The sequence below is a fragment of the Vicugna pacos genome, chromosome 12 (genome assembly GCF_048564905.1).
Source record: "Vicugna pacos chromosome 12, VicPac4, whole genome shotgun sequence".
In the NCBI taxonomy this organism is placed as follows: Eukaryota; Metazoa; Chordata; class Mammalia; order Artiodactyla; family Camelidae; genus Vicugna; species Vicugna pacos.
Window position 1 is genome coordinate 31,862,615 of NC_132998.1, and position 23,944 is coordinate 31,886,558.

Genomic DNA, 23,944 nt, shown 5'->3' on the forward strand with positions numbered 1-23,944 from the left:
AGCTTAAATAAATCACTTCAGTGAATGAAATGTAAACTCCTTCCCGTAACTGGTGAGGCCCATCATGGTCTGGCTTCTGTTTTGTTTTACAACTTAGTCTTGGGCTATACCCCTCCTCATTCACCGTGATTCAGTTACATCAGTCTCCTTTAATGCCAAGCTCTTTTATATCTCTGGCCTTCCCTCTTCCTGAAGTGATTTTCTAGTTCTCTGGGTGGCTGGCTCGTTCTTATCCTTTATATCTCAGTTTAAATATCAGCTCCCCAAGAGAGGCTTTATCTTGAACATCCTATAGAAGGAGGATCTACAGCTACTCTTTTATTATCTCAGCACACTATTTCTTTTATAGCACTTATCATAATCTATACTTCTCTTTTTTTTTAATCATCTGACTTCTTTACTGTAGTGTATAAACTTCATTATTATATCAACCTTTTCTATCTTATTCACTGTTCTAACCTCAGGACCTGTATAACGTCTGGTAACATAGTAAGTGTTCAATAAATTGTTGTTGAATATGTGAGTGAATATTTTACAAATGAGAAAACTGAGGCTTAGAGAAGGTAAATAACAAGAAATTTAGTATGAAGGGATAGAAACAGGTTTTAAACATGAACAGCTTGATTTCAGAGCCCCCACCATTAATTGCCAAGCCAAAAGAAGGGAATGTTGTAGTGGGCAGACAACAATAAATGTCTTTCTAATGGGACAGTGTGGTAGAAAGCACTGGTCTTAGTATCAGAAGTTTTGTCTTCATTTCTGGTTCTGTTCACAGGAGTGAGAAGACCCCATCCAGTCCACATGACTGGAGGTGGAGGAGGGATGTTATTCTAACAACTGGGAGCTGTACTAGAATTGGAATAATCCCAGGGAGGAGTGAGAGTAAATACCAGTTGTCCACCACAGGTTTCTAATATGTTCCCACAGTGCACTGAGAAGCTACATACACCTTTTCCACAGAAGCCATCTCTTTTGTCACTATTTTTTGCAAATAACTTAAAGTTTTGAAATTGTAATATTTTCTAAGGGATATTAAATTTGGAATGAAATTGTGGGGACAGCTGGCATCAAGATAATTGCTAAATGTGAAGTCTGACAGCACAGACTGACAGTTGTGAGAATATGATAATATTTTCTACTTTAGTAGATGCAAAATCAGGGATGGACTGGATGTTGAGATTTTTTTCTCCCTTCTTAGTATAAATGATTCTCTCCATTTATTCTGAAAGTATATATAATAATTGTTCTCTAGCTATATTGTAAACTAGGGTTCAGGTTATAGCATTTGGTTTTCCTGGTACAAGTTATTTCTAAGAACATCTATTCTTTAACTCATGATTTTTTTCTAGAAAAAAATCAGTGATTTTGTCCATCAGCTGCTTATCAACTTGTCAGCTCAAAGATAATTTACTTTTCCAGAGGATAATTATACTTTAGAGGGGAAAGTTTCCTTCTTCAGAAGTGAACAGTGTAGTTAGAGGAAAAGGGTTATAAGTAATAGTGAAATATGGGCCTGGAATTTAGAGATTCAACATTTCTTTCTGATGAGATCTGATTTACTCATGCATTGGATACATTCTTTGTCAAACATTAACTGAACATTTCTATTTTATGAGAAATGAGGATTGAATAGAGTAGAAAGTATACAGGACCCAGCAATCAGAAGACCAAGGTTCTAATCCTGGCTATGCCTCTTGATAACTGATTTTGACAGAGACAAGTATCCTTTATGGAGTCATGGTTCCTCCTTGACTTTAAAATGGGGATAGTATAATCTTTCCTCTTGTCTTTCAGGATTATGATAAGAGTTGAAAGAGTACAGCTCTCCAAATAAATGTGAAATTTTTTTATTATTATTATGTTCATGGAACTGCTTCATATAGGAGATTTTTTAAAAAATCACTATTTGTTTTACTCTCATTTGGTTTACCAATCCATTTCCTGGAATCTTTTTTTTTTTAATAAGACTTTGGTTTTTTTAGGACAGTTTTTGATTTACAACAAAATTGAGAGAGAGGTATAGATATTTCCCATTTATCCCCTGCCTCTCCATGTGCATAGCCTCCCTCATTATTGACATCATTCACCAGAATGGAAGAGTTTTTTAACCAAGAATGAACTTACATTGACACATCATAATCCCCCAAGTCCACAGTTTATCTAAGGGTTCTTGGTATAGTACATTTTAAGGATTTGGACAAATGTATGACATCTATCCAAATGTATGCCATAATAATGACATATTATTATTTAGGGCATTTTCACTGCCCTAAAAATCCTCTGTCCTTTGCCTGTTCATCACTTCTGTTCTCCCCTCCACTCAGCCCCCAGCAACCACTGATCTTATTATTCCCACAGTTTTGCCTTTCCCAGAAAATCGTATAATTAGAATCATAGAATATGTTGGCTTTTTAGATTGGTTTCTTTCACTTAGTAATATGCATTTAAGGTTTCTCTATGTCTTCATGGCTTGATAGCTCATTTCTTCATAGTGTTGAATAACATTCCACTGTCTGAATGTACCAGTTATCCATTCACCTACTGAAGGACATCTTGGTTACTTCTAACTTTTAGCAGTTATAAACAAAGCTGCTATAAACATCTGTGTACAAGTTTTTTGCGTGGACATAAGCTTTTGGTTTCTTTGGGTAAAAACCAAGAAGTATGGTTGCTGGATTTTATGTTAAGAGTATATTTAGTTTTGTAAGAAACTGCCAAGCTATCTTCCAAAGTAGCTGTGCCATTTTACATTCCCACCAGCAATGCATGAGAACTCCTGTTACTCCACATACTTGTCAGCATTTGGTATTGTCAGTATTCTGGATTTTAGCCATCCTAGTAGATGTGTAGTGGGATCTCATTGTTTTAATTTGCATTTTCCTGATGACATGTGATGTGGAGCATCTTTTCATGTGCTTATTTGCAATCTATATGAATTCTTTGGTGAATTGTCTGTTGAAATCTTTGTCCTACTTTTTAATTGGGTTATTTGTCTTCTTACTAATTTTTAGTTTTAAGAATTGTGTATTTTGGTTAACAGTCCTTTCTTTATCAGATGTGTCTTTTGCAGATATTTTCTCCTAGTCTGGACTTGTCTTCTCATTCTCTTGACATTGGCTTTCACAGAGCAGAAGTTTTTCATTTTAATGAAGTCCATCTTAACAGTTATTTCTTTCATACATCATGTCATTGGTAGTGTATTTAAAAAGGCATTATCATACCAAAGATAAGTTAGGTTTTCTCCTGTGTTATCATCTAGGAGTTCTATAGTTTCACATTTTACATTTTAGGTCTCTGCTCCATTTTGAATTAATTTATTTGAAGGTTATAAGGTTTGCGTCTAGATTTATTGCATGTGTATGTCTGGTTGTTCTAACATCTGTCGAAGAGACTTTGTTTCGTTGTATTGCCTTTGCCCTTTTGTCAGTTGACTGTATTTATGAGTGTCTGTTTCTGGTATTTCTATTCTTGTTCCATTGATCTATTTGTCTATTCTTTTGCCAACACCATACCACCTTGATTAGTGTAGGTCTTGAGGTAAGGTAGCATCATTCCTCCAACTTTGTTCTTCTCCTTCAAAATCATTTTGGCTATTTTGGATCTTTTGTCTCTCCATTAAACTTTAGAATTAGTTTGTTGATATCTATAAAACAGCTTGCTGGGATTTTGATTGGGATTATGTTCAGTCTATAGATCAAGTTGGGAAGGACTGATATCCTGGTGATGTTGAGTCTTTCTATCCATGAACTTAGTCTTCTATTATTTAGTTATTCTTTTATTTTGTTCATCAGAGTTTTGTAGTTTTCTTTATAGATTTTGTACGTATTTTGTTCAATTTACACCTAAGGTTTTATTTCGGGGGGTGTTAATGTAAATGGTATTATATTTCTAACATCAAGTTCCGTGTGTTCATTGCTCATGTATAGGAAAGAAATTTACTTTTATATATTAACCTTGTGTATTCTGCAACTTTACTATAATTGTTTATTAGTTTCCAGAAGTTTTTTGGTTTATTCTTTTGGATTTTCTACATAGGTGATTATGTTATCTGCAAAGACAGTTTTGTTTCTTTCTTCCCAATCTATATACCTTTAATTTCCTTTTCTTGCCTTATGGTGGCAGCAAGGACTTTTATCACAATGTCAAAAAGGAGTGGTGAGAGGAGACACCCTTACCTTGGAACCTGATCTTAGTAGGAAAGCTTTAAGTTCATTAAGTATGATGTTAACTGTAGGTTTTTTGTAGATATTCTTTATCAAGTTGAGAAAATTCCCCTCTATTCTTAGTTTACTGAGCATTTTTATCATGAATGGGTGTTAGATTTTGTCAAATGCTTTTTCTGCATCATCTTACATGAACATGTGATTTACCTTTTTTAGTATGTTGATATAATAGGTTACATTAATTGTAGGTTATCTGAATGAGCCTAAATCTATTAAATAAATTGAGTCAATAACTAATAACTTTCTAAAACAGAAAGCACCTGGTCCGGATGGGTTCACTGGTGAGTTCTGCCAAACTTTTAAGGGAGAAATTGTACCAGTTTTCTACAGTCTATTTCAGAATAGTAGCAGAAGGAATACTTCCCAATTCATTCTATGAGGCCAGTATTAACCTAATACCAAAACCAGACAAAGGCATTACAAAGAAAGAAAACTATAGACCAGTATCTCTCATGAGCATAGATACAAAATTCTAAATATTAGCAAATCAAATCCAAAAAAGTATAAAAAAAATTACATACCATGACCAAATGGGATTTATTCCAAGTATGAAAGGCTGGTTAAACATTGGGACAGGATGGCTAGAGTGGGCTGGAGTTGGGTATTTCCCTTTTCCAGTATCATGTCACATATTTATTATTTCTTTTCTGTGTGAGAACAATTAAGATTTAGTGTCTTAGGAACTTTGAAGTTTATAATGCAGTATTGTTGACCATAATAACTATGTTTTGCACTAGATCTCCCGAGCTTATTTATCTACTACTCATAAGTTTGTACCCTTAAATAACTTCTTTCCAGTTCCCCTACTCCCACCCCTGGTAACCACCATTCCACTCTCTGTTTTCACAAGTTCAGTTTATTTTGGATTCCACATATAAGTGAAATACAATGTATATCTTTCTCTGAGTTAACTTGCTTAGTATAATGCCTTCAAGGTCCATCCATGTTGTTGTAAATAGCAAGGTTTCCTTCTTTCTCATGGCTGAATAATATTCTATTTTGTATATATACCACATCTTCTTTATCCATTCATCTGTTCACAGATACTTAGGTTGTTTCCTTATCTTGGCTGTTGTGAATAATGCTGCAGTGAACATGGGTGTGCAGAAATCCCTTTGATTTCAATTCATTTGTATATTTACCCAGGAGTGGGACTGCTGGATCATGTAGTATTTCAATTTTTAATTTTTTGAGGAAATGCATACTGTTTTCCATAATGACTATACTAATTTACATTCCCACCAACAGTGTATAAGGGTTCCCTTTTCTCCACATCCTTGCCAGTGTTTGTTATTTCTTGTCTTTTTGATGAAGGCCACCCTTGGAGTTTTTAACTCTTAAGATTTATCTACCAAGCCTCCAGCAATTCCTCAGTTTATAGTTCTGGTTTTTCTACCTTGGCACTGGTTCCCATGGCAATTTCTGCTGGTGAATCTCTGCTCTGTTAAGCTGTGATGCCCTGTATTCTCCTCTCTCTCCAATGTTGGGGGCAGTGGTTTGTCCTGTGTCTTCCTCTCTCTTATGGATCCGAGAAGAGCTGTTGATTTTTAAGTCTGTTCAACTTTTACTTGTCGTTAGGATGAAGCAATTATTTACAAGCTCCTTACATGTGGAACTAGAAACCAGAAGTCTCCTGGGAATCATTTTAAGGCTTAGTTAAGATTTAAAGTGCTTTAAAATTCCCTGAAGATAGATTATAAATAGCAAGGGAATTATTATTGCTTACTTCTTGTCAATTGTTATTTATTTCCTAAAGTGGAAGTTTTAAGAGATGCTAGTTTGGCTTTTTAAATATTCTCTATAAATAATCCTGACTTTAAGACATTGTAAAGTTCTTTGAGAGTATAACAAAGTGAAATAACCTTTTTCTTCTAGAATTGAAATATGCATATAATTTACAGAAATATTAACAATTGATATGATGTTTATAAAATGAATATTATACTTAATAATATGATATATACTTCACAGTTAAAGATAGATCTGTAGTCTGTAACATTAGACTTTTAGGGTACCAGGTAATTTAATATATCAAAATAAATGTAATACTTATTTAGATTTCTGGTTGAACACATACCTCAATAAATGTAGGAGATGGCTGTGAAGGAGAGAACATTAGACTAGGATAGGATTCAGAAGAATTGAATTCTAACAGTAAGAAGTATAGTTTAGTGATTAACTAGATAATTTTTTGAGGCAGTCTGGTTTTTGAATCCTACTTCTGCCAGCTTCTGCTAATCTTGACCTTTTTTTTGACCTTGGGCACGATTTTTCATTTTTTAAACCTTAGTTTATTCAACTTAAAAAAAGGTGAAAGAGGTGAAAGGCCTATGTGCAGAGAACTAGAAAACATTGATTAAGGAAATTAAAGATGATTTAAAGAAATTGAAAGATATCCTATGCTCTTGGATTGGAAGAATTAATATTGTTAAAATGGCCATACTACCCAAAGCAATTTACAGATTTAATCTGATTTCTATCGTATTACCCAGGACATTTTCCACAGAACTAGAACAAATAATCCTGAAATTTATCACAAAAGACACAGAATTGCTAAAGCAGTATTGGAGAAAAAGAACAGAGCTGGAGGAATAACCCTCCCAGGCTTCAGACAATACTATAGAGCTACAGTAATCAAAACAGCATGGTATTGGCACAAAAACAGACATATGGATCAATAGAACAGAATAGAGAGCCCAGAAATGAACGCACGTACCTATGGTCAATTCATCTTTGACAAAGGAAGCAAGAACATATGATGGAGAAAAGACAGTCTCTTCAGCTGGACAGCCACATGCAAATCAATGCAGTTAGAACAGACCCTCACACCATACACAAAAATAAACTCAAAATGGCTTTAAGTCATAAAAATAAGATAAGACACTATAGACCTCCTAGAAGAGAACATAGGCAAAACATTCTCTGACATAAATGTTAGCAGTGTTCTAGGGCAGTCTACCCAGGGAATAGAAATAAAAGCAAAAATAAACAAAGGAGACCTAATTAAATGTATAAGCTTTTGCACAGAACAAAACAAAAAGACAACCTATGGTATGGGAGAAAATATCTGCAAATGATGTGACTGACAGGGCTTAATTTCCAAAATATACAAACAGCTCATACAACTCAATAACAGAAAAACAAACAACCTAATCCAAAAATGGTCAGAAGACCTAGACAAGTATTTCTCCAGTGAAGACATACAAATGGCCAATAGGCACATGAAAAAATGCTCAGTATTGCTGATTATCAGAGAAACGCAAGTCAAAAAACTACAATAAGTTATCACCTCACATCAGTCAGAATGGCCATCATTAAGAAGTCCACAAACAATAAATGCTGGAGAGGATGTGGAGAAAAGGGAACCATTCTACCTTCTTGTGGGAATGTAGTTTGGTGCAGCCATTATGGATAACAGTATGGAGATTCCTTAAAAAACTGAAAATAGACTTACCCTGTGATCCAACAGTCCCATTCCTGGGCTTTATTCAGAGGAAACCCTAATTTGAAAAGATACATGCACCCCAATGTTCATAGCAGTACTATTTACAATAGCCAAGACATGGAAGCAACCTAAATGTCCATTGACAGATGACTGGGTAAAGCAATTGTGGTATATATATGTATATATGTGTATAATATATATATATATATATTACTTAGCCCTAAAAAAAATAAAATAATGCCATTTGCAGCAACATGGATGGACCTGGAAATCATCATTCTAAGTGATGTAAAATAAAGTCAGAAAGAGAAAGAAAAATATCATATGTTATAACTAATATGTGGACTCTAAAAAAAAGAGACACAAATGAACTTATTTACAAAACAGAGACAGACTCACAAACATAGTTACCAGTGGGGGAAATGGGTGGGAAGGGATAAATTGGGAGTTCAAGATTTGCAGATACTAACCTATATATAAAATGGATAAACAGTAATTTTATACTGTATAGCACAGGAAACTATATTCAATATCTTGTAGTAACCTATAATGAAAAAGAATATGAAAAGGAATATATGTATGTATATGTATGACTATACTGTACACCAGAAATGGACACTATATTGTAAACTGACTATACTTCAATTTTAAATGAAGAGGAATATACATATGTATATGTATGACTAAAACATTATACTGTACACCAGAAATTGACACAACATTGTAAACTGACTATACTTCAATAAAAAAGAAAATAAAAACAAAACAAAAAACCCCCAAAATACCTTCATTGTGCTCTTTTGTAGTCAACTCCTCTCCCCAACCCTAACCCCTTGCAGCCATTGATCTTTTCTCTGTCCCTGTATTTTTGCTTTTTCCAGAGTGTCATATAAATGGAATCATATAGTATGTGGTGTTTTGTTTGGCATCTCTGACTTCACATAAAGCATTTGTGATTCATCCATGTTGTAATCAATGGTTCATTCATTTTTATTGGTGAAAAATATTCCTTTGTCTAAATATCACAATTTGTTTATCCGTTCTCCAGTTTAAGGACATTTGCTTTTTTTCTTCTGTTTTTAGTGTTTATGAACAAAGCTACTATAAATATTCATATATAAGCTTGTGTGAAAATAAATATTTCTCTTGGGAAATACCTGAGAGTTATCAGTCTTCTCCTTTATGGTTAGTGCTATTTGTGTCCAATTTAAGACATTTTTGCCTACATCAAAGTGATGAATTATTACTCTTTGTTAACTTTTGGAAGTTTTATTATTCTTTTACAGTTAGATGTGTTATTTATTAGGAGTTGATTGTTAGAAATGAGTTATGTGTCAATTTTCATTTCTCCATATTGGTATTCAATTGAACTAGCACCAGTTATAGAAAAGATTATTCTTTTTCTACTGTTCTGCAAAGCAACGTTTAAAATATATATAGGTGGTCTATTTTGTACTCTCTTCAATTGGTCCATGTATTTATCCTTGTGCCAGTTCAACACTGTCTTAATTACTGCAGTTATCTTGATGTCTGATGGCATGCCTCTTCCCATCTCTTCAAGATTGATTTTTTCCTATATTATGTCTATATTCAGGTTGTCAATTTCCAGAAAAAATCTGCTGGGTTCTTTTTTTTTTTTTTTTGAATCACATTGAATCTATGGAGAAATATTAGCAAACTGACATATTTTCAATATTTAGTTCATGAATATGGTATATTTCTCTATGTAAAGATAAATTTCTTTTTAAATTTTTTCCAGCTTTATGAGGTATGATTGACAAAAAAAGTATATATTTAGGTTGTAAAGCATGATTTTTTTAAAGGTGTAGATGTGATGATTTAATATACATGTATATCTAAAATAATATTCTATAGTGTTCTCTGTTCACATCTCACAGATCTTTCATTAGTTTTATCTTAAGTATTTTATATTTTTGATGTTATTATAAATAGTGTCATTTAAAATATTTTTTTCGTTTTTTGCTGCTGGTGTCTAGAAATGATTGATTTTTCTAATCCTGAACTCAAACTCAGTGATCTTGCTATATTTCCTTATTAATTCTAATAAATTATCTGTATATTCCTTTGATTTTTCTACATGATGATAGCAATTTTATTTCTTCCTTTTTATTGCTTATATTTTTTATTTCTCTTTTTTGCCTATTGCATTGGCAAGGACTTCCTGTAAATTGTTGAGGGCAAATGGTGTTAGTGACATTTTTAATTTAGTTTCCAGTCTCAAGAAAAAAGCTTCCATCACTTCACATACAATTAGGTGTAATGACTACTGTAGTTTTAATTTTTATTTATTATTGAAATATAATGTATGTATAGGAAAGTATGCATATAGTAATTTTACAGCTCAGTGAATTCTTATGAACTGAACCCATTTGTGTTATCAGTAGTCAGATCAAGAAATCAGCCCTCCTGAAGCTCTTCCCTTACTCATTTGCATTGACTGCTCCCAAAGATAACCACCCTCCTAACTTCTAAGTGCTTTAAGTTTTTTTTTTAAATATAGAAACTCTTTTATCAGTCTAAGCCGGGTCCATTTTATTGCTAGTTTGCTAAAGAGTCTTTTTTTTTTTTAAATCATGAATTGGTGTTGAATTTTAAAGTGCTTTTCCTGCACCTATTGAGATGATAATATAATTTTCTTCCTTATACGGTTCCTGTAGTAAATTACATTGCATTACTAGAATAGACCCAACTTGATCATCCCATTTATATTATAGGATTTGATTTCCTGATATTTTGTTCAGGAGTTTTGCACCCGTGTTCATCCCTGGGATTCACCTTTGATTTTGCCTTTTTGCAGTATCTTTGTGAGGTTTTGGTATTATGTTATCCTGGCCTCAAAAAACACATTTGGAAGTATTTCCTGTTTTTCTGTTCTGTTATTTCTGGTGTTACTTCTCTTAAGAATTTGGAAGAATAGAAAGATCAGTACAAAAAAATTGTCTATGAGATGGATTAGAATGGGGAGGAAATGGAGGTAGGGAGTTCCACTGGTTTGTGTTATAATTTTGATGTAAGTTGATGGTGGCTTTGATGGCTAGGTTGGTGGCACAGAAAGGGAAAAGAAAAATAATAACAATATGAACAGCATCTTGATTCATATAGCATTTTATAGCTTAAAAATTGCTTTCCTTTGATCTTTACAGTGGCCTTGGTGAGTAAAAGATTTGAGAAAGGATGGGTTGAAGATAACTGTAAGATTTGACCTTTAAGTTACTGAGACACTATTGTGCCACTGACTTAAGGATGTCAAGTTATTTCTTTTTTTCTTCTTGTTTAGAAAGGATTACCAAACATATGTGTTCTCTTCTTCCTTGAACCACCTTTCAATGAAAAAAGAAGTATAAAAATAAAAGTAAATAAATGGTGATGCTAGAAATCAAGGAGAATGACCTAAGGAGACCATTATTCCCTTATCTGTAAAATGACAGACTTAGATTAAGTGATCACTATGTTTTTCAGATTTCTAAACTTCTATTTATTATATGAGCTAAATCACAAATTTAGGTCTTCTTAGGCAGTTTATTTCATAGATGAGACCTGGGAGGAAAAGTATTAGTATCCTACCTTTAACAATTAACTTTTTGACAAATTACTGTTAACATAATACTACATTTTTGGGAAAAAGTATTGGAATAAGGGGTAGTGGTATTGAAAATGCTAAGAAAGTAGTCAACATTTAAGCCAGAATATGAGCCACTTAAATTACTTGACTGCTTGAGACAACAAATGCACAAACAAATCAATGCCACTAACGTTAATATAAGAAAGTTGAGTGATGGGGAAATATGGCAGGGACCACTGGGAACAAAGGGAGTTCTCGTAAAATGAGGAAGAGTAGGTAAGCAAAAAAAAAAAAACAAAAAAAAACCCCAAAACAAAACTCCTCTAAGTCCTGTATGTTTGATAAAAGAATTATGGTATTTCTGTAATAGAGCCATGAAAACTATTCTAGTACAGCGTAATTTCATTTAAAGTATTTGTATTTTTCAGTTAGGAAGACCAGGCACAAAGTTAGGCAAAATGACTTCAACTACATCTTAGGAGTTCCAGCAATAGACACCAGCTCTAGCTAAGAAAGCAGAAAAGGAGTTCATTGGGATGTTTTTGGGTGGTTCCCAGAAGGGGCTAGAGACCAGGCTTGGGGCAGCATTAGGTCTCTAAACAGCAGGATCTTGTCAATATTCTTGTTAGATCTCCAGTTCTGGAATTTTATCTTTTTTTTTTAACTGAGTGAAAGATTATTTAGATTATACAGTGCTTTAAAATTTTCAAAAGTTTCACACATGTGATTTCATGTAATCCCATAATAACCCCCTCTTTTTCCCCTACCCCTACATTGCCCCTCCTCTTCTCCTCTCCCCAGTGGTAACCACTAGTTTACTCTTTACATCTGTTAGTCTGCTTCTTTTTTGTTTTATTCTCTAGTTTGCTTTTTAGATTCCACATATAAGTGATACCGTACAGTTACTTGTCTTTCTCTGTCTGACTTATTTCACTTAGCATAATGAGATTCTCTCATTGGCATATCTTGGGTTATTGCTCATCTCTGTTGAGGAGAAAGCTAGCATGTTATTGTCTCAGCAAGAATGTATACAACAGGGAAGAGGGAGTTATCTGAAATCAAATGAGGTACTATTACCAAAAGAAGGAAGAAATAGATTCTAGGCAGCAAGACTCCCACTACAGAGGTCTAAGAATTTCTCATTTATATTTAAATGAAGGTTACATGTAAACAAATTTCCCAAAACTATAAATAGCTTTCACTTGGTTCTAAGCATTCACAGGGGCCAGGATTTCCCAACTACTCTTTTCCACTCTGTTCAGGATGTCTTAGCCTTGATTGCTTCTGGAGTTAAGATGGAAACTGTCAGACTTCTTCAAATACCATAGAAATAAGCCAGTTTTTTGAGATCATTTTCCATATACAGACTTGAATTAAGGGCTATTATGAGCCCATGAAGCCAGTCTATAAAGAATGTTAAAGTATTACTGGAATACATTAGAAACATGGCACTAGTTAGCTCAGTTTTCCATAATGTGGCAAAATCTAAATTTTCCCTTTCTCACTAAAGTAGATAGTATCTTGGAATAGAAAAAAATACTACAATTGGGCAGTACCCTTCCATCATGAAGTAAGTTTTGAAACTAATCAAAGACTATAGATTTGAAGGGAAAACCAAATTGTTTGTCTAAGATACCCATATAACTATCTGGCTCTGTCAGTTTCTCAAGCTGTCTAACAGCTCATTAATACTGATACTCGTTGCCTGAAATTGTCTGGGAGCAGCTGCTCACAGCTCAGTCTTCATGCACAGTCCAGCCTGGGAGCTCTGGCCTTGACCATCGTGTACAAGGGCCAAATGGTGCTGCAGGAGGTGGTGGGACACCCGAGCTGCATGCTCTTGTATGGCTCTCCTAGCCTAGCCACTGAGGCTACAGAGCCCCAGCATGTAGCCTTCTCCAGCCCTGTTGAGGTGCTGGACTAGAAGCAATTCCACTACATGGAGAAGGTGCTGCAGTACGTGACCCCTGGTCCTACAGCTGGAACTCCAGGGGCCTAGGCTGTGGGCCCAGAACCAGGAACAAGTGCAAGTCTACTGGGAGGTGAGTGGGCCCCTGGGCTCTGCCAGCCCCTCCACCCTGGCCTACTTGCTGTCCTGGAACTGCGATACCCCCATCTTTGACTTTGACACGTTTTTCCAAGAGCAAGGGGAATTCTGGGCCCACCGGCGCTGGGGCTCCCCACACTGCAACATCTACCTGGGCTTTGGGCAAGAACTGTCAATGGAGAGGCCAAAGGAGAAGAACCTGATCCTGGTGCAGCTGGAGCCATGGCTATGCCAGGCCTACCTGGAGGGTGTGCAACATGAAGATGTGTCCTCCCTGGACAGCGGCAGCCTTGGTCTCTGCCTGTCTGGGTCCAACAGCCTCTCTGCCGACCTAGAGCACTTCCTGGAGCACTTTCTGATGGAGATGGAGCAGCCTGCCTAGGTCAGACCCTGGACCCCTCTCAATCCAATAAAAACCCAAGAACCAAAAAAAAAAAAAAGAAAAAGAAAATGAAAAAGAAAAAGAAAGACAGTCTTCAGTGCATTCTGCTTTGGGAAGCTAATGATGGTATCTAAAGATGGAGACTTTCCTATATGCCAGACACAGTATTAGGATTTTAAAATATATAATTTAAATCTCCTGGCAACTCTCCAAGGTAGATGATGTTATTCTCATTTCACAGATCAGGAACCTGTCTCATAGGTTAAGAACTTGCCCAAAGTCACACGGCTAGTAATTGCAAAATCTAAATTCAAACCCCTGTCCTGTGTAACTCCAAAGCTCATGCTTTTTCTTTCTCTAAGAGAAGCTTAGAATCTACATAAAATCTGTTACTCATCTTTGTATCCTACTATCTGATTCAGTATCTATCACAGTGTAAGCTAGGAAGAAGTGGAGGAAGCATTATGAACAAGACACAAAGTATGAAAGCTTAGGTATATTCCACTTAATAATATGTGGTCCAGTGGTTTGAACATAGAATATGTGAAGGAGACTGTATAATGTCATTTTGAAAATTAGATTGAGGTGGAATCATGAAACCTTTTGATGATTAGGTCAAAGGATTTTAAATATTTTTAATAGTCAATGAGAAGCCCTTGAAGATTTTTGAGCATTGGTATGGCAGGATCACAGCTGTGCTGTAGGCATATTAATTTGGTAATAGTGGATTGAATGCATTGGGGATTAAGAGATTAAAGGTAATAAGGAGACCAGTTAGCTGTTTGTAACAAAGTAAAAGACAGGTCTTGAGAATCCAAACTTTGGATTGGTTAGAATTGGAAAAGGGAATAATCTTTTTTTTAAAATGAAGTATAATTGATTTACAGTGTTGTGTTAGTTTTTGATGTACAGCATAGTGATTCAGTCATATGTGTGTATACACACACACACACACACACACACACATGCATACATACTCTTTTTCATTTTAGATTATTACAAGATATTGAAATAGTTCCCTGTGCTATATAGTAGGACCTTATTGCTTATCTATTTTATATATGGTAGTTTGTATCTGCTAATCCTAGACTCCTATTTTTTCCCTCACCCTTTCCCCTTTGGTAACCATAAATTTATTTTCTATGTCTGTGAGTCTGTTTCTGTTTTGTAAATAAGTTCATTTGTCTCATTTTTTTAGATTCCACATATAAATAGTGTCATATGATATTTGTCTTTCTCTGTCTGACTTACTTCACTTAGGATGATAATCTCTAGATTCATCCATATTGTTGCAAATGGCATTATTTCATTCCTTTTTTATGGCTGCATAGTATTCCATTGTATGTATGTATGAGTGTATATGTATGCACAAAAACCACAACTTTTTTATCCAGTCATCTGTCAATAGATATTTAGGTTTTTTCCATGTCTTGGCTATTGTAAACAGTGCCGCTGTGAACATTAGGGTGCATGTATCTTTTCGAATTAGAGCTTTCTTCTGATATATGCCCAGGAGTGGGATTGCTGGATCATATGGTCTATTTTTAGTTTTTAAAGGAATCTCCACACTGTACTAAATTACATTACCACTGGCATTGTGGGAGGGTTCTAAAAGAGGAGATACTTTTGACAAATATTTTGCTATTAGAGTTCATTTAAGTTAGCAGTACCTTAATATGATGGCAGGGAGAGAAGGAATTTTGTGATCACTTTGAAATTGAAAGCTTAAAGGATTGGGAGAATGACAACATACTAGCTACAGGGGAAAAAGTCAATGGATAGAACTTTCCCTAGGTTAGGGGACAAAGAGTTTAGTTTTCTCCTAGAGGTGGCAAGGAGATCATTGACAGGGCCTGAAAATGCACGGTTGGACTTCGGAGAAAGGTCAGGGACTGATGTAGAAATTTGAGAGGCACATACATAGAAAACTAGCAAAAAGAAAAAAAAAAACTACTATCTGGAGGTCAGCCTATATATGAATGGATGGTACAGCCCACATGGAATATAGTGTTAAGTTTTAGTTCCTAACAAGGATTTCCTCTCCATTCCTCATGATAGCTGGGTCCAGGGATGGAGAATTCTGTCCATACTGTTCATTGCACCTGGTCGAGGAATACTGGGTGAGTTCTCTGGAGACATATTCAAGGGAGGTGAATCCTGTTTTTCTTTTTCCTTCTCAGCTTCTCCACCTTTACATTGTCTTTCTTCACCCCTTTTACTCTACTAGATTCTGTATTTTCACACTTACTATTTCAGTACAAATTTTTGGCGGTATGGTGTAAGAGAAAAATAGAATGGATTGCAGCTTTTGGATATTGAGTGGGAAGATAAAAGCAGTGCATGAGAATAATTTGTTATGCTGTATTAAAATCCTAGCATTTCCCTACACTTGAATTTTACTTTATATTTTTGATAACTGGGTAGCATTTGTAGTATTTAGCTGCATTAAGGAAGACACATGAACAAGCTGAAGTAGTCAGTGTCATAGAAAACATGAGACAATTTTTAGGACATATTTGCCTTGGCAGAATAATAGCACCTTTGTTCAGATAACTATTAGAGAGACAAAAATAAAAATATTCAATAGTATAGGAGCTCAGTTCCTTTGCTGTCTTAAGTCTACCTTTGTGCTTTTTTTCAGTTGTTGATATTATGTAAATAACACAGATGTCCTGCTTTAAATGTTGCCTTAGCAAAAGTTCCATGCTGATTCTGACTATTGAAGAGCCTGTCTTGTTTTTCCTCTCTGAAACTTGCTCTGTAATTTCTTTTTCTTTTTTAATAATCCTTTTACAAATGCTATTTTGAAATGCTTTGTTTCCTTTTTTACACATAGGAGCATGCTCATTGGAAGCATATTGTGTGTGAAGATTGTCACTTGTTCAATTTTGTGCACTGATGGTGAGCAGAAAATCTTTTTAGCCTCCTTCTTTGTAAAAATGATTTATACAAAACCACTTCAGAATTCAGTGTTAACAGTAAAATTACTTCTCAAGCTATGATAATGAAGAATAACAGAAAACCCACTATGTTAAAAAGTGAATAATGCATCTATTTTAATTTTTGGCTCCACTCCCCCATCAGCTTCTTTTTTGGCTACTGAAAGGGATGCAGTAAAATTCCCCAAAAGTGTTAATTTTTTTTCTGGATCGGCTCCAGTAGAATGTCAAAGGAATTTCAAAAAGAACATTCACTTATGTATAATGGCTTTGGAATATGTAATAGAATATATTAGTATGCTTTTAAAAGGATTATGGGTAGATCATGAAGAACATAAAAGGAGTTATGAACTACTACATTGTTGTTCAGGATTAAACCAAAATTGTTTGCATGTTTAATTTCCTTCATCAATGGTTTATAGTTTTCTGTGTATAATTCTTTCACCTCCTTGGTTAGATTTATTCCCAGATATTTTATTACTTTGGGTGCTATTTTAAAGGGGATTGCTTCTTTACTTTCTTTTTCTGTTGATTCATCGTTAGTGTAAAGAAATGCAACTGATTTTTGAACATTAATTTTGTAACCTGCTACTTTGCTGAATTCTTCAATCAGCTCTAGTAGTTTTTGCGTGGACCTTTTGGGTTTTCTATATATAGTAACATGTCATCGGCATATAGTGACACTTTTACCTCTTCTTTTCCAATTTGGATCCCTTTTATTTCTCTCTCTTGCCTGATTCCTGTGGCTAGGACTTCCAGGACTATGTTGAATAGGAGTGGTGATAGTGGGCATCCTTGTCTTGTCCCAGATTTTAGTGGGAAGCTTTTGAGTTTTTCAACGTTGAGTACTATGCTGGCTATAGGTTTGTCATATATAGCTTTTATTATGTTGAGATATGTTCCCTCTGTACCCACTTTGGCGAGAGTTTTTATCATAAATGGGTGTTGAATTTTATCAAATGCTTTTTCTGCATCGATTGAGATGATCATGTGGTTTTTGTCCTTTCTCTTGTTGATGTGATGTATTACATTGATTTGCGTATGTTGAACCAGCCTTGTGTCCCTGGGATGAACCCCACTTGGTCATGATGTATAATCTTTTTTATGTGTTGTTGGATTCTATTTGCTAAAATTTTGGTGAGGATTTTGGCATCTATGTTCATCAGTGATAATTGGCCTATAATTCTCTTTTTTGGTAGTGTCGTTGCCTGGTTTTGGTATCAGGGTGATGGTAGCTTCATAGAATGAGTTTGGGAGTATGCCCTCCTTTTCAATCTTCTGGAAGAATTTGAGAAGAACTGGTATGAGTTCTTCTTTGTATGTTTGGTAGAATTCCCCGGTGAAGCCGTAAAAAAAAAAAAATTGTTTGCATGTGAACAGATTTAATTGTTTACAAAATCTGCATAACGCTATCAACAGAATGGGATGATGGAGGGAGACATAAAAGCTTTCAGCCTGACTATGATTCACAGATGTTTCTCTAATAAATAGCTTTTCCAAAATATAATCTGAAAGAAAAATAGCAATGAAAACAATTTGTTACTTATAGACAACTAAAACAATTCTATCGATCCTATATTTTAATTGTAAATTAATTGGAATTATGAGGGTAACACAACTCTTGAGAAAATGAATAAGGTGTCTTTATATTCTTTAGGAGGGTCAGTGACAGGGTAACTAGATACCTTTTTTTTTTAAGGAATTGCCCTTTTTAACAGTTTTATTTACTATAGAAAGGCTTTTTTTCTTCTTTTAAGTGATTATTTGAAAAGAATAGGAAAGATACAGCTATCTTTTTTTTTTTTGGAGGTACTTCAGCTACAGAATTGTGTTTATTATATTTAAATTACTATATTTAATATATTTATTATTCCTCAGTTCTTGGTACAATCAACATCATTGTTCTCTCTCTTTTAAAATTGTATTATATTACTGTTTATAACTGAATAATCCACTTCCATCTCCAGTTCCTCTTACAAATTTTCACATTGCAATGGTCAGATATGTAAGGGTCTTTATCAATATATAGAACTGTATTGTTTAGAGAATGTGCCTAACTGTTGAGGTAGTCTGATTGCTTTAATCTGTAGTCTCACACACTTTGAAACCATTTTCCAAGTGTCCTCCAGAGGGATCTTTGTAAAATATAAATTTGATCACGTCATTTGACTACTTAAGATTCTTGGCAGACTTTCCCATTCATTAGGAGACTCTTTTTGTTAAATCCCTGTTTGCTCCTCCCAACAATCTCTTATCAAACTCTCCACCTTCCTCACTAAACTTACTAAATTTTTGTTGAATATCCCATAATGTTTCATGATGCTAGCCTTTGCATAAAGCCTTCCCTGTGTTTGGATTACTTGTCACCAACCTTACACCTCCCTGTACTCTGCCTAGAAAATAATTCTTTTGTCTTCAGAATACAATTCAAGTGCTCGCCTTTTTTATGAAGCTTCCTCCAGACTTCTGCAGGCTGATTTGGTTTATATTGTTTTCCTTTGTGTCTTCACTGTATCTGAAATAGAATTTTATTGTAACATCTGTAACACTTTTTTTGGTTTCCAAGTTTGTGTCCCTTTTCTAAGCTCTGAACTCTAAAAGTGAAGGGAAACTCTTAGTCAACTATTTAATCCAAGTAGTGTTTTGAAATTCCCTCCAAATAAATATTAATCTTTGGTATTTAGGAATGGGAAGTCATAATTCCTAGGAATTCTTAGGTTTTTGTGAAATCATAAATTGTCCTTAAAAATTTCCAGTAGTCTTTGTATGCTGTATTTATTATTATGAATATCTTAAAATTCTGTTTAATATATGAAAAGTGTGGTTTAGTAGTATTTATAAAGAACTGTAGCCTACAGTGAACATTCAAACAGAAGAAAACACCACTGAATAGCTACTGGGTTTTTCAAATCACATAACATTACTTTCTAGGAATGCTGACAGTGTTGCCAAAGAACAGGTTCTTGCCTTGCGCAGGAAAGAATTCAAAGTGAAAAGTGAAAGTAAGTTTATTCAGGGAGATACACACTCCATAGATATAGTGTGGTTAATCTCACTCAGAAGGGAGAGCAGCTTAGGAGATGAACTCTTCATAAGCAGAATGTGGGCCATCTCAAAAGGCATGAGGGAGAGAGACCGAGAGGTGTGTGATGGTGGGGTTTAGTTTAAAGTAAAAGTAGACACATACACCATACATACCATAAAAGTAGATACATACACCATACACAGAGTGCAGGCTGTCTCAGAAGACAAGAGAGAGAGCAACCCTGAGGTACAGGGTTGTTAGTTTTTATGGGCTCGGTAATTTCATATGCTAAGGAGTAGGAGGATTATTCCAACTATTTTGGGGAAGGGGTGGGATTTCTAGGAATTGGGCCCACCCACTTTTGGACCTTTTATGATGAGCCTAGGAACTGTCATGGCACCTGTGGGTGTGCCATGAGGCTCAAGGTCCACTGGAAATTGAATCTTCTGCCATCTTGGTTATAACCAGTCTGCCCTGTCCTTAATTGCTCTGTCATTCCTTCAGTGATTATGCCCTGCCCCATTAAGGCCCTCTTGTCTCAGGAGTACCACAAAAAACTCACATGTCAAATTGCCAAAATAAGGACTTATTTAGCTTCCAAATCCTGTTATTTCTTGAAACACCATTCATAGGATTTGTATAAAGTATATTACTCATATAAAGGTATTCATATTTATTTTATTTGCAAGAGTGATTCACTGTTAGCAGCTGACAGGGCCAGAACCATACACTTAAACATTTTTTATTGAAGTTTAATTGATTTTACACTAGTATGTTAGTTTCAAGTGTACAATATATTAATTAAATCTTTTTGTAGATTATACTCCATTTAAAGTTATTATAAAACAGTCACTATATTTCCATGTGCTGTACAATATATCCTTGTTGCTCATTTATTTTATACATAATAGTTTGTATCTCTTAATCCCTTATCCGTGTCTTTCCCCTTTCCACTTCTCTCACTGGTAACCACTAGTTTGCTCTCTATATCTGTGAGTCTGTTTCTGTTTTGTTATATACATTCATTTTATGTTTTTAGATTCCACATGTAAGTGATAACATAACATATTTGTCTTTCTCTGTCTGACTTATTTCACTAAACATGATACCATCTAGGTCCATCCACAGTATTGCAAATGGCAAAATTTCATTTTTTATGGCTGAGTAGTATTCCACTGTGTGTGTGTGTGTGTGTGTGTGTGTGTGTGTGTGTGTGTGTGTGTGTGTGTATATGTATATCTTCTTTATCCATTCATCTGGTGATGGACACTTGGGTTGCTTCTGTATTTTGGCTATTGTAAATAACACTGTGAACATTGGAGCGCATGTATCTTTCCGAATTAGTGTTTTCATTTTCTTTGTGTGTATACTCAGCAGTGCAATTGCTGGTCATATGGTAGTTGTATTTGTAGTTTTTTGAGGAACCTCCAAACTGTTTTCCATAGTGGCTGCATCAGTTTACAGTCCACTAACAGTGTTCTAGGATTCCCTTGTTTCCACATTCTTGCCAACATTTTTTATTTATAGACATTTTGATGATAGCCATTTTGATAAGTATGAGTTAATACCTCATTGTGGTTTTGATTTACATTTCTTTCATTATTTGTAATCTTGAGAATTTTTTCATGTGTCTGTTAACTTTCTGTATATCTTCTTTGGAAAAATATCTATTCAGGTCTTCTGCCCATTTTTTAAAGTGGGTTTTTCAATACTGAGTTATATGAGCTGTTTATATATTTTGGATACAATCCTTTAACAGTCATCATTTGCAGATATTTTCTCCCATTCCGTAAACTGTCTTTTTATTTTGTCGATGGTTTCCTTTGCTGTGAAAAACTTTCAAGTTTAATTAAGTCCCATTTGTTTATTTTTGCTCTTATTTCTTTTGCCTTAGTGGACAGATCCAAAAAATATTGCTAAGACTTATGTCAAAGAGTGTTCTGCCTTTCTCTTCTAGGAGTTTTATGGCTTCAAGTCTTACATTTAGGTCTTTAATTGATTTGGAGTTAATTTTTGTATATGGTGTAAGGGAATGTTCTAATTTCATTTTTTTTCACATATACCTGTTGTTTTTCCAGCTTCACTAATTGAAGAGACTGCCTTTTCTCCATTTTTATATTCTTGTCTCCTTTGTTGTAGATTAATTGACCATAAGTGTGTAGGTTTATTTCTGGACTCTGTTTTATTCCATTGATCTGTGTGTCTGTTTTTGTGGCAGTAACATGCCGTTTGATTACTATAGCTTAATAGTATAGTCTGGAGTCAGGGAACATGACACCTCCAGCTTTGTTCTTTTTCCTCAAGATTGCTTTGGCAATTTGGGAATTGAATTGTAGCATTTAAATTAAATTAAATTAAATTAATTTTGTAGTTTCATATAAATTTTTGGATTATTTGTTCTAGTTCTATGAAAAAATATTATGGGTATTTTGATAGGGATTATATTAAATCTGTAGATTGCTTTGGGTAGTACTATTTTAATAATATTCTTCCAATTCAAGAGCATGAGATATCTTTACATTTATTTGAATAATTTTCAGTTTCTTTCATCAGTGTTTTATAGTTTTCAGAGTATGTTCTTTCACCTCCTTGGTTAAATTTATTCGAAGTATTTTATTCTTTTTGATGTGATTTTAAATGGGATTGTTTTCTTGCCTTCTCTTTCTAATAGTTTATTATTAGTATATAGAAAAGCAGCATGTTTCTGTATATTAACCTTGTATCCTGAAGATTTACTGATTCATTTGTTAGTTCTAATAGGTTTTTTGGTGGAGAGTAGGGATTTCTATATGTAGCATCATGCCATCTGCAAAGAGTGACAGCTTTACTTCTTGTCTTCTAATTTGGGTGACTTTTATTTATTTTTCTTATCTGATTACTGTAGCTAAGACTTTCAATACTATGTTAAATAATAGTGAGAATGGGCATCCTTTCCTTGCTCCTGAATTTAGAGGAAATGTTTTCCGCTTTTTACTAATGAGTAGGAAGTTAGCTACGGGTTTGTCATAAATGGCCTTTATTGTGTTGAGATGTGTTTTCTCTATACCAACTTTGATGAGAGTTTTTATTATGAATAGACGTTAAATTTTGTCAAATGCTTTTTCTGCACCTATTGAGATGACCATGTGATCTTTATCCTTCCTTTTGTTACTGTGGTGTACCACACTGATTGATAGAATATTGGACCATCCTTGCATCCCTGGAATAAATCCCACTTGATCATGGTGTATGATCTTTGTTATATATCATTGAATTCAGTTTGCTAATATTTGGTTGAGGATTTTTGCATCTATATTCTTCAGAGATATTGGTCTGTAATTTTCTTTTTTTTGCTGTGTCTTTGTTTGGTTTTGGTGTCAAGGGTAATGGTAGCCTCATAGAATGAATTTGAGAGTGTTTCATCCTCTTCATTTTTTTTTTAATAGTTTGATAAAGATAGCCCTGGTGGGTCTAACGGGGGTGCTGTGGGAAGCCTGCACTATCCTTGTGAGTAGTGTGCACATGCTTGCTTACTTCTGAAAGGACAGAGAGGGTGGGCTGAAACTGCATGGGTGGCTATTGGTTTCCCCCAAGCACCCCAGCTTGTGCCACAGTCTGAGCCAAGTGACCACGCTGGCCCCACTTACTTCACAACACAGCTCCATGCTGTGGCAAACAGCTGCTGTGGCCGAGGGAAGAGCTCAGCTGTGAGGGACAAAGGATGCTCAGCCTTGAAGCAGCATCTAAGCAGGGCAAAGGCAGCCATTTCTGGTGCTTACACAGGTAGAGCATCAGAAGCAGTCTGGCTCTCTCACTGTGGCTACACTGCCATAGCCTGCGCTCAGATACATGCTGAGCTCCTGCACCACCCACTCTTTCTTTAGCACTGCTTTCCTCTGGGGCAAGGGTGCTGGTGTTGGATGTGGGGAGGGCACATACTTAATGGGAATGGACCCAGCTCAGACCCCACCTTCAGGCTTCTGCTCCAGTAATAGGGGACCCACTCCTGCCACCAATAGGGCTGTTGATGGCCACTGAGCAGAGGAGATTCCCCATGACATACCTGGCTCTGGCCCTAGCCTCTCCATCAACAGACTCTTCTACCAAGGTAATAGCTGCCAGCACATCCTGGGAAAGATGTGACTTGTGTTCATGTCAGATCTAGCTCTCCCACCAAAGCTGCTGGACGTATGCAGACTACATAGGAATGCTTCCACACAAGGACACACCTTCAGAACTGGCATAGGTAACAGTGTCATCTAATTTCATAGAGACAGAGAAAGCAAAATAAAAAGACAGAGGAATATATTTCTATGAAAGA

The 23,944-nt window shown here is 35.2% G+C and overlaps 1 protein-coding gene and 1 pseudogene across 4 annotated transcripts in view; both read left to right on the forward strand.

Moving 5' to 3' along the window:
- ANKS1B (ankyrin repeat and sterile alpha motif domain containing 1B) overlaps nucleotides 1-23,944 on the forward strand; it is an 862,484-nt gene that overhangs the window by 56,957 nt on the left and 781,583 nt on the right. The window lies entirely within an intron of this gene.
- On the forward strand, nucleotides 11,475-13,680 carry LOC140700355 (interferon regulatory factor 7 pseudogene; annotated as a pseudogene).